Below are 10,293 nucleotides of genomic sequence, written 5' to 3'. Positions count from 1 at the left end.
GCTCGGGGCTCAGGGGCGGCGGCCCAGGGCGCGCAGCCGCCGAGGGACCGAAGGGCGGGCAGCGCAGGGCCGGCCCCGGCGGCGCCTGAGGGCGGGCGCAGCGCTGTGTTAACGGGCTGAGGTGTGCGAGGGATGCTGTTCGCACACAGCCGTGCCTGGCGCTAATCGCGGGACCCAGCTGGTTCTCACTGGCCTCGGCGGGCTCGGCTGCCCGGCGGCTGCACCGTGTGCCCAGCCGGCACCCCCACACCGGGATGGCGACCCGGCGCCTGGCTGGCCCTCGCTTTACCTGAGTTCGGCTCGGGATCGGCTCCTTACCGTGCTAAAACTAATGCAAAAATCTGATGCAATGCTTTCCTGTGACAGCCCCGCCCTGCAGACCCGGCTCTGCTCTTTGCCCCCAGCCGGTGTGAGACCCCCCGAGCCGTGCCGGGGGTTTTGTCGCTGCCCGGCAAGGAAGGGCCGCTCGATGTTCACTGTTGAGTTGATGGAGCCCCTCTGCTTCCATGGGAATACAGGAAAATGCCCGTGCTGATTTTCCCAAGGATAACTTTTTATTGTATACTTGTTCCACTTCTGTGGAAATCCGGAGAAAAACGAACTGAAAGTGTGGGGGAGTTTAAGATGGGAGACTTTAATTCCAAGGCCTTTAAGAATTCATTTGCTGTCTGTTTATATTACAGACAGGCTAATTCGCTTTGCCGCACCCTGAAATCCTTGAAATGTTATGGTTTCTTTTGGGTGGGGGGGTGGGTTGACATTTTCTTTAGGAAAGAAGCCAAGAAATAAACTAATGCAAAAACGGGAGGATGGAACAAAAGAATTGGGAAACCCAAGGGGATGGATTAATCAATTTCACAAGTCCTGTTACCAACAAAAGTGCAGAATGGATAAAAATGCAGAGAGAACTGGCTCCCCTGCAATCATTACTCTTTAAAAGAGCTTTTGTTCTCCACTAAAATAGCCAGTTACTTTATTTAAAAAGTCTGGTTTTGTTTTGAGTAGCAAAATACATCAAAAACCTTCTTTTCTACTCACCCATGATGTTGTGAATTATTTATTCGTATATCTTTTTTTCCAGAGATATTTTCTGTTTAGAGACATTCTGTAAATGGGACTTTATTCTTTTTATAGTGTAAGGAAGCAGTTAACTTTTTGTTACCACTTACAGTAAGAATAAAAGATATTATTGGTAATAACAATAAAAACACTGACATCAAAGCACAATACAGAACCATGTAATCTGGCAATCAAATCATATGGCTTACAGGAATAGAAAGACATTAGATGGTTACTGTATATGAATGCAAAATTTGAGCAAGGCTCATAGGAGAAGAATACTTGTAATTTATGTCCCTGAGCTGCAGTCACTTGACAACATCAATATTTAGTTTCACATAAAAAAAAATTAATTGTGCCAAATATTGATAAAAGTATTGTATTCCTATTTGTTACTGCATAATAGGAGGGTCTAATGCTTATTAAGCCATTAAATCTACAGATGAAGGCAAGACCCCTACAGGAGTGGAATCTTCAGAGAGACTAAAAGGTCCCTTTTAAAAGATATGCCTTCTAGAAACTGTGTTATAAGAAGGGCAGAAGCGCTGGCATTCTGCATCAAGAAATGCATTTGTTTTCCCAAAGCAGAAAATCCTTGTCTTTCAGTAAAATGCAAACTTACACTGAATTATCTGCAAAGCCCTTACCAAAGAACTGTCTCAACCAAGCACAGAGACACATTCTGAAGCTGCAAGGAAAGTCTGATGCCTCAACAGACTGGTTTCTGGAGGTGACCCCCCAGTAATAATCCTCTGATTTAAGGGGAGCAGAGGAAGCTCAACACACAGTTAGAAAAGGCAGTGAGTTGGTGCCTGACAGGCTGTAAATTACAGCGGGTTAAACATGAGCAGATTTCCTGAGAGTGCTCTGGGTGAGACAGAGTCTTGGTTTGCACAGATTAGAAGGAAGGAATCAATCTTCTTCTGCCTGCTACTACAGTGGGCACCTTTCTTCAAAGCAATCTTCAAGGACATAATTCCTCACGCTGACATGCATGTGAGATGGTCACAGTATGAGTAAAATAGAAAGGGTAAACTACACCTAGATAATATAGCAGGAGCCAGGGCTCCCTGAATTACACTGGCACTGTTTTATTGGTATGGTGCCAAGAGACCTTAGAAAAGAATTTGACCCCAGATCTCCATGAAAAGAGATTTCCAAAGAAGTAGCAACTAGAAATTTTCTATTCAGACCTTTCCATGCTCTTACTTGAAAGAAACTCCCTACTACTTAAAATGGAAGCAATTCTCTGCTTCACTCTCTAATTTTGGTAAAAGGCTGAATACACAAGCACAAAAATCCTCCTTTCCTTTGGCCAGAAGTTCTGATCTCTTACAGCCTTTCACCCTACCCAAAAGAGTTTTAAAAAATATTTCCACCCCAGTCTAAGGATCAATGTGTACAGAAAAAGTTCTTCAATTTTATTTCTGTTTCACTTTCCTAGTACTGAGAAGTCACTATGTTTCAAACAAAGTTTTAGGGTTTTGAGGTTGTTTTTAAGATTTGTACTTTGTACTAATGCATTACTCTGTAATGGAGAGGTCTGTCTTCCTTTCCCTGGTATTCCTATGAAAATTCACTGAAGGGCAGCTTTTAGCTCAGACAAGTATCAGGTTTCAACTTTAGAAGATCCATCATAATTTAGATCTATTTTCTTATTTTGCAAACAGAACTATATAAAACAAACACAAGAGTATAAAATTCAGTTGTTCCTGGTGTTTGTTTTGCACTGCATAAAAGATGCAATGTGGACATGCTGACTGAAATCTGCAAAACCACCTTCATCCTTCAAGGTGTTTTTTTCAGACTACCTATCACATCATCAGTGAATTTAATTAATTATTTGAAATTACAGATCAGTGAGTTGGAATATATGGGTTGGAAGTCAGTCATATTTACGTCCTTAACCTGAGCTTCAGCTGCTTGTAATTTATGCTTTGGGACTGATCAGTCTGGCAGTATGGATACTAAATTGTGTTTGTTCAGGAATTTCAAAAGACCTGGAGCCAGTAAAGTCATCTGCTGAAAGAGGAAAACTCCAGATTTAAGCTGCCAAAGTTTTAGTTAGCAGGGAGCTCTGAATAAGTGGCATTTTAGAAGTGACTTGGAAAAGGCAGGTGAATGTGAGCACTAGACGTCCTAATCCCACTACTTTCAACAACAAGAGTCTGGCTTCTCCCATAGAGTCTTCCAGCCCAAACTGCACGAGAGTCACGCTAAGATAAGATGAATTAACATAACTTTTGTGGCAAATCCTACTTAAGAACTTAATACAGATGCTATACATTGCATGTTAGCTTATGTTTAGTGGAATCGGCGGAGGATTATGGCAAGAGCCTTCCTGCAGCTGCCAGGAGCTGACAGCTGCACCCAGTGCATGGCAGAGAAAAACATCATCTCCTCAGAGAGGGTGGAAACCTCAGCTTGTACAGCCAGCCTTAGCATGAGAAATTATTTCATTCCTCTCACCGTCACGCAAACTTAACCAGTTCCTGTCACTCACCACACGCCCCTGCTGAGGGGAGCATGCAGGCTATGAACACAGAGCATTGCTCTCCCACTTCGCTGACTCATTTCACTTACAAAGAATACTCAGAGGAAATGCTTAGAGAGCTGCAGTTGTGTTCTGCAGAAGTGGATGTCACCTGTTTGCTTCTTTCCATGGTATAAATATGCTGGTGTGGAACCAAAATCATTTGGTGTTCTATGGAATAGGACTATGACATGATTAAAGGGGAAAAAAAAAAGAATTAATCATAGTCTTTGCCAGTATTGCTTGCTGCTCTGGGAGTCTGCAAAGCTGGCTTCCAGATGGGCTTACTCAAACTCCTCCTCAAGGAAAAAAAGAAATCTTTTTGGACAGGAAATATGAATGGCATCCAAAGCGTTAGATCTTCATCCTGACTGAAGTGAAGCCAGTTGTTAGAAGATTTCATTTGTTCAGCCTTGCTGCTTCATTTCACTTCATAAAAGAATTGAAGAGTCCCTCTAAGTACTGTTGGGGAATACAGATCACAGTGCCTTCCCTTGACAGCTGCTGCCTCTGCACAAATACACTCCAATTAGCATCCTCAGCATCCAGTTCATCCAGTGATATGAGAGCAGAACAATTTTCCCAAAGAGAAGTAACCTTTTACTTTCAAAATCTTAAAATCTGAGGTGCCAAATATTAGAAATATATGCAGAAGTTAGTAAGACTGAGAAGCTACAGTCATTGCCAGGATTCTGCAGTGTTCAAGGCCTCTTCAAAGACTCATTAAACAATTTTCTGGTACTTAGTAGGGAGAGGCATTTACTAATAGTCAAATTTTAAGCAGGCAAGATTTTCTGAGGTCCAGTCAAAGAGACCATTTCTCCCTACAAAGCTGATCTTGTTTAAACTGAAAGCATCACAGCTACACCACCACCAACCAAGGTAATTTCAAATTAATAAAATGTTAGAACAGGATTAAAAGGTGTTTAGAGTTTAAATATAATGACTCAGGTATTTCAAGCCTGCACACACCTGCATTAATTCAGGAAAAATCTTTTGGAAGTTTAAGATTAACATCAAGCTACTTAAATATGAAAGTCTGAGGTGAGCCTCCAAGAGTTACAGGGAGCCAGAGAGGAGAAAGCCCACACCTCTGTTGCTGTGGGAGGTACTATTTTGCAGAGTCTTCAGGAGACAGGTATTTGGCAGGTTTGGTAGTGGCTGTAGGTCACACAGCCAAGGAGACTGTCAGCTCCTTTATAATCACTGACAATTCGTGTGAAAAGTGAATTGCCCTGTGCTTTAGCCAGTTCTGTTACTTGTATTCCCATAAGTATCACTTAGGACGTGTACGTGGGGACTGTCCTCAACTAATCAAATTTTGCTCTGAGATCAGGGAATCTCCATGTGAAATGGCTGCATTTATTTTCCATGTGACTATAGCTTTGTCCAGGGGTGCAGATAAAAAGGATCCTAGACTGGACACAGGTCACTAACAGCCCTGCATCCTCTTCAGAAACTGGATAGAGCAGTGATCCCCTGACTCACCTGTGCTGGCAGTAATATCGGACGAAGAGCAGAAATGGCCTTGAAAAGAGGAACTGCCAAGGGCTGAGCGGGAAGGATCTGGTATTGGTACTTCAGAAAGCAAAAGCAAAAACCCCAGCTGAAGGCACAGCTGGCCTTGAGCTGCTCTAGGGGGGACCCCGAGTGTGAATTCAGGACAAACAGCTGAATGACTGAAAAAGCAGAAACAATATAAAGAGGAAATCAACAGCAGAGAAACTTTTGTTTAAAGCTGCTCAGTAATAGCACTTACATGTTTTTATGTACTTAGGTGGACTGGAACCTAAAGAAGCTTGAGTTCTCAGTTTCTTACATCATGGTGAGCATTCTGTAAAGCAAGGTTCAAAACCAGAAGTAGTTACAGGCCTGGATTTATTGCCATCCCCCTACAAATAGCAGCCTGCTCCCCCAACTACTGGCATGAATGAATGAATGAAAGAATGAATGAACGAATGTTGGAAAGGTAATTTTGGGTTAAAGTCACATTAGTGTATGGGCTATACAGGGCCTATTTTCATAGGTCTAAGAGAAGATATAAAGTGTCAAGTAAAGTCACAGAGTTCTTCCTAAATCAGAACACTCAGTGTATAATTGCTGAAGCATGTTTTCACATTCTCAGGCTTCTTTAATTTCTTAAAATAATCAAAAGACACAAGATTGCATGAACCAATGGGGAGGCATATCATCAGTTCATCTTAGAAAAACCTCTGTGACCCATATGGAAATGCCACATTTTAAAATATAATTTGACATTAAAATGTCACAGACTGCCTCCACCTCTTGATTTAAGTCATTTTAATCTTACAGTCTGTACAGCACCTTATATTAAGCACCATGTTGAAGTTCTCTAATTAAGACCCATCTCTTTCCACTCAGCCCAGAATATGCTGGGTCAAATATCAGTTTGATGGGATGAAGGTCAGACTTTTATTGATGGCATTAGATGTCTTGAACTGCTGTCACTGACAATTGGTCCATGAACACCTCATGTTATTGTTAAATTAAATATACCTACTGGTGCTCCAAGATTTTAATCACCTCATTCCAGTGAGACTTTAGACCTAAACAGCAAAATAATATGAACCAGACCAACATACAAAGAAATTGTGAAAAGGACCTACTTCAAGAAAAATATTAAAATAACCTGGCCTTTCTACTGAACTAGTAGTGTGAGAAGACTGCAGTGAGCCAACTATATGAACACTTATGAACCTGAATGTGTTCACTTATCAGTGTTAGACTTATCAGTCAGATATATATTTGACTTTCTGTAGATGGCTAAAAGGTACATGGTTGTGCAAAACAATGATTGTTTCTAAATGTAGCTCTATATAGGGCAGCCCTCCAAACTAAGCAGCAAAACTGAGACTTGAAATTCAAATACAATCAAAAAGTGACTCTTTGGGGATTAAAAAATATTGAAGCCAAAAATGTACAAGCTTTCAGCTTGTCATGAGAAGCAGCAATGAATGATAAATGCAAACCCAGTACACCTAATTTCCAAAACCTGACAAGCCCACAAAACCAGACTTGCAGTAGTGCTCTCTATTGCAAAAGCCATCAGCGCTTGTTTGTTCAAAATAGAAACTGTCAATACTTTAAGAGCCAAGTAGGAGACATCAGTTCAGTGCAGATGGTGCCTAATATTCATGCAAACATCACACAGCACAGATAGGCTGTGCAGAGCTGGCAGGACAACATGTGCACGTTTTTGGTTTCACCTTTGGAATTTGGATGTTCCAAACATCAAGCACTTACATTCAAGTCATTTCAAGCTTTGCACAGGAGCATTTGAAGAGCTGTAGCTCTGCTGCAGTTCGAACCAATATGAATTTCAGACAATAGACACTTTAGAATGGAAAAGGGCAGCACACAACCTCAGATTTGCAAGGCAAAGCTCATCAGAGTCCTTGGGCTCCGCTGCCGGTTACAGCTTCATTTATGAGAAATCATACAGGATGAAAGTGAAAGGCACATACCAGTTTCTTTTTCTTACCTACAGATATCTCTAATTTCCTTTGTATTATCTAGTCTCTTATAAAGATAAGACCGTAACTACTAATAACCCTAACAGGTGTGGCTATTTTCATTTTTGTTGTTTTCATAGATTTTAAGGCAGAGGAAGAACCAAACAGTTGACCCCACTGTTTGACACAGGCCACTGATTTATTTGCATCCTGGTACCTCTGGCTCTTCCTTTGCTGGGAACTCAGTGGTGTGTCAGTCCACTGCAGACCACAAGAGCTTCCAGCACTCAGCAGTGCAGCTAAGGAAGCTGAAGCACAGTCAGTATTGCATTTGTGCTGTCATTTAATGCAATCTGCTTTACACTCATTTCTGCCAAATCAAATACTTGGGTGAATATCTGAGCAATAGCAAAAGTATTCTCCAGGCCCCTTTTTTTTTACCTCCATCCAGGTTGGTCAGCAACAGTTAACCAAACTGATGAAGGAATAAATAGCTTAGTGCAGACATTTGTCAAATGCAACTGGGCTGTCCCCAGTCATTCTCCACTTCCACTGCTCCTCCCTGCCCAGTAAAATTAAACATTCAGACATCTGGGTTAGATTTAGCAGCACAATGTGGATAGAGTTCACAAAATACTTTGGCTTGGCCCAGTTAAATAACAGTACATGCTGCTTGTAAAACCAGCACTGCTCTGAATCAATCACCGATTCTTCTGACTGAAGGGTGTATTCCCTCTTCTGAAGGGTCTACAGTGCCTTCTGAAAAATGCTACACATTTTAGGACTCCTTTAGTATCAGCCTGAGTAATGGTCACTAGTGACTTGCAAAAGCAAGGCTGGGAGGAACAGTGCTTGTTAAGAAAATCTCTCAAGTTTACAGTCACAGGAGTGCTCATTTAAATAGTGCCACATTTTACTCAAAGCTGGCAGTGTTTGGTGAACATCCCTTTTGCTTGTGTCTACTTTCCCTTCTGTTTCTTATAAATGTCATTGTACTACCCTGGATTCTGGCTGGACACATGATTGTCTGGGGAAAACAGAAATTCCAGCCAAAGGAAACAGAACTGAAAGTAATTAGAAAATCTCTTTCATTCATCTTTTTGATCTGTACAATAGATAGATGCATTTCCTTCTAAAGGCTGCATTTCCCAGATGTAAAACAGTAAAGCTCCCCCCTCCAGTACTTCTGCAATCTTCTTCACACAGCTGTGGAGTGTTACAAACTGATAACAACGAGTACCCGTAAAGTCATAAAAGGAGCAGTGCCATGAAATTCTTACCTGTCAACTATGGGGAAAACTTCTGTCCTTGAATCCCAAACAGTTTGCATGTTTTACAATATCCTCAATGTCTGTAGTCTTGCATTAAGCTCGATTAAATTCCTGGTACAGGAGTAGAAAAGAATGTTCTGTTGTCAGTTATTTCATCAGCACAGTTACAGACAGGTGCTTTAGGACCAATGCTTTTATCTCCCCTGGTAGCTGTGTCTCCTGCAGGTTCATAATGAAGAAGAGGTTTCCATTATCATGTTCAATTTACTGATTTTCATTCACACTTTTGTATTACCTGTAGATGTCTGAATATGTAATGCTTCAACTTAATAGCTCTAAAGTTGTATCTTTGTGTTGCAGCTCTGTGTAAATGGGAAAACTGTGCATTTCAGATGGTAAGAAATGAGACGCCTGTGTGAAAAGGCCTCTGCAAAGTGGCAGGTTGTATCCTGGGTCAACCCCAGTCCTCTGTCCCACCGAGGCAGGAGGGAGCTTCTGCTTCCTTTTCCAGCTTTTATTAAGTGCTACAGCTTGGTTGGCCACAGGTTGGCCTCTGGAAGCAGATTAGCTCTGATCATGGAAGCACAAGAGCCCTGTGAAGATGCAATGAGATGTCTAGACTGCAGACCTAGAAACTCTTGAGGTTTAACTAAGCATGTCCAAATGCCTCCTCCTGTTGCAGAGCTATCTCTGATCACCCACTGTTTGGGACTGAAGTACTTCCTACTACCTTTTTTCTCCCTTCCTCTCTTCTTCCTTCACTGTGCACTGGCCCTGCAATAAACTGTTCCCATTTCAGAAGCAAAGGGAACTCCTTATTGCACTGCAATAAGAAGCAACAGATGATTTATACCTGGGAGGTGATGCAACTGCATTTCGTCAGCCAGGAGATGCTGCACAGTCACAAAATGTTGCATACACAAGAACTGACACAACTTTTATTTAACCCTCTGCCCTGTGAGCAAAGAGGTTGGGCATCAATTTCCAAACATGGGTTGGGTTCTCTAAATTCCCTGGAACTCAGGGCTATTTAGACTTCTTCCTACTCCAAACCTGTTGTTAAATTTAACATTTATTTGGCTACTGCAGCTAAGATTGAATACTCATTTAACCCCACCAGGATCCATGCTGTACTTACAGTATATTCTAGGAAACTTTAATTAGTTCATGTTTTCATCTGAAGTACATTTTTTAAAAGTATTTTTAACATAAAACACCAATTCACTATGGTTTTCCTTTCCTCAGTGTTGCCAGAGTTTGATTTTTATGGAACAACTGTATTTTATCAAACTGAATGAAATAATAGGGTTTTGAAATAGTTCTTATCCCTTCAGAGACTTTATTAGAACATCTCCTTTAAAGGGGTACCATCATCTTTTCAACCTCATCAGTTTTATCCAGCAGTTTGCCAGTGAGATCTTATGTGGGAATGTGGGTGCTTTGGGCTTAAATGTGGGAAATTCAGGCTCAAACCCCTTTCTGGCACAGAGGGACTCAAGTATATGCTTGTCAAGCCCACTTTGAAATTATGACCTCACTCCATAAGCCTGTAGAAGGAAACATTCTTTGATCTTCCTGTGAACTTTCTTTAGTTCACAGAAAGGCCTTCAAGAGCCATTGACCTTCAGAAAGAATGGGACTTGCCTTTAAACCTGAAGACTGAGGCATTCATTTGAGAGAGGTGAGCCACTGAACTCTGTCTCAGCCTCAAATACCACTTATTTAGCTTATGTAATAACTATTGAATGTACTGTGCATAACAGCACTTGGAGCAGTCACCAGAACCCAGTGTTTCCCACCCACGGGGGAGTGCTCTAGCTGTTAAGCTCCAAGTCTCTCTTGGCTAACAAATATTCCTCTTTCCCTCTCAGTGAGAGGAGACTGCTACTTAGTAGTTGGGACAGCTTTCAGAAAAGGGAGAAACTGAAGTTTGACTGCCCTTTTGCCAAGCAGGGAT

General features: G+C 41.6%; 1 long non-coding RNA gene across 1 annotated transcript; it reads right to left on the bottom strand.

Moving 5' to 3' along the window:
- Positions 1–3,820: 3,820 nt before the first annotated feature.
- On the bottom strand, positions 3,821–5,469 carry LOC114058472. The gene is made up of 3 exons (XR_003571461.1): positions 5,352–5,469; positions 5,081–5,271; positions 3,821–3,888 (listed from the first exon to the last, which is right to left on the bottom strand). It is a non-coding gene; the product is annotated as an uncharacterized LOC114058472 (long non-coding RNA).
- Between the last annotated feature and the right edge of the window lie 4,824 nt (positions 5,470–10,293).

This window comes from Empidonax traillii, unplaced genomic scaffold (genome assembly GCF_003031625.1).
Source record: "Empidonax traillii isolate 1590-97213 ecotype Southwest subspecies unplaced genomic scaffold, ASM303162v1 scaffold173:size850371, whole genome shotgun sequence".
NCBI classification, from domain to species: domain Eukaryota; kingdom Metazoa; phylum Chordata; class Aves; order Passeriformes; family Tyrannidae; genus Empidonax; species Empidonax traillii.
This window is presented reverse-complemented; position numbering and strand designations above follow the sequence as displayed.